The sequence below is a fragment of the Triticum urartu genome, chromosome 5 (assembly GCF_003073215.2).
Source record: "Triticum urartu cultivar G1812 chromosome 5, Tu2.1, whole genome shotgun sequence".
NCBI classification, from domain to species: Eukaryota; Viridiplantae; Streptophyta; class Magnoliopsida; order Poales; family Poaceae; genus Triticum; species Triticum urartu.
In genome coordinates, this window is record NC_053026.1 from 471,804,224 (window position 1) to 471,805,517 (window position 1,294).

The 1,294-nt window shown below is 55.5% G+C and overlaps 1 long non-coding RNA gene across 1 annotated transcript; it reads left to right on the top strand.

Annotated features, from left to right (window-relative positions):
• The first annotated feature begins 308 nt into the window (after positions 1-308).
• Positions 309-708, top strand: LOC125556344. The gene is made up of 3 exons (XR_007305065.1): positions 309-396; positions 489-565; positions 664-708. It is a non-coding gene; the product is annotated as an uncharacterized LOC125556344 (long non-coding RNA).
• Positions 709-1,294: the final 586 nt, after the last annotated feature.

Below are 1,294 nucleotides of genomic sequence, written 5' to 3' on the forward strand. Positions count from 1 at the left end.
GCACCCTTACTCCCTCGTCCCCATCTCCACCGCCGCCACCGCGCCCCTCCCGATCCAACCCGCGCGGCAACCTACCTCGCCGCCCCCCCCCCCCCCCCCCCCCCCCCCCCCCCCCCCCCGCTCCGCTCCGGGATCCATCCTCCCAGTCATCTTCCTCCTTCTCCTCCCTGTCTCTCGATCCAACCCAAGCACTGCCGCCGACCCTTCCCAACCCCGGCCTCGTCCAGCGCCGGCGACCCCTTCTCTCCCTTCCTCCCTCCACCTCCAGCAGCGGATCCACTAGAGCAGCATCTCAGGCCGCCGTCAGATCCACCCTCCTCGCGCTGGACGGAAACCCTAGCCGCCCGTCCATGGCGACCCACCGCAGCACCCAAAGGCCTCGACGACGGCGGTATGGTAGGAACCCCCCTCCCCCTCCCCCTCCCCCACTTCTTCTTCTCCTTCAAACTCCCTCTGTCTCACCCCCGTCTCTGTCTTTGCCTCTTCAGGTAGGAGCAACGGCGACCAGCGACGGCCATGGCGACCCACCGCAGCCTCCAAGACCTCGACAACGGTCGGTGCTACGGTATGAATCCCTCCTCCCCCTTCTCTTCTACTTCTCCTTTTTCTCAACGTCTCCCCCTAACCCCAATCTCGTTTCGTCCCTTCCCTTCTTCTCTGTAGGTGAGGTACAGCAACCAGCGACGGGACGACGCCTAAATCCACCGGGACAGGAGAGCAGCCATGGAATGGAAGGTCCGTTCCACCCGTTCTTCCCCGCTTGATTGACTCTATCTAAGAGTTCTTCGGTTTCAAGTGGATTTTCTTCTGGGCTCCATAAGTCAAAATGGAGACCGCCACCACATGGTATGTGCTGCCGTTTTGCTTTCATGCGTGTGTGGCCATGGCCTTCTTTAGAATACGGGTGCCACTGATCTACTAGAACTGAATTGCTCCCCTGTTTTGCTGTGGTCATATGCTCTGTGGTCACTGATGCGTGCTGCATACCTGTAGATTAGGACCAAAATTTGAGCAGTTTCAGTCGTGCAGATTATAAGTGAATCATGCCCTGCTTTGTTGTAGTTGTATGATCTTACTGCTGAATTGATTGCTGTATTGTTCAAACTGAAGTCTTCTGGTTGGCTTTCTACAATGTAGTATATCACTGTACTTCAGACTTATTGTAGTATTTAGGCCTGGGCGCTTTGGAATTTAGCTGTAGTATTTTACAGAGATAGGATTTGCCCTTTCCTTCATGTGGTAATTTTGTAAGTATGAAGAAACTGGTTAGTTTTGTCATGATATCCTTCCACTT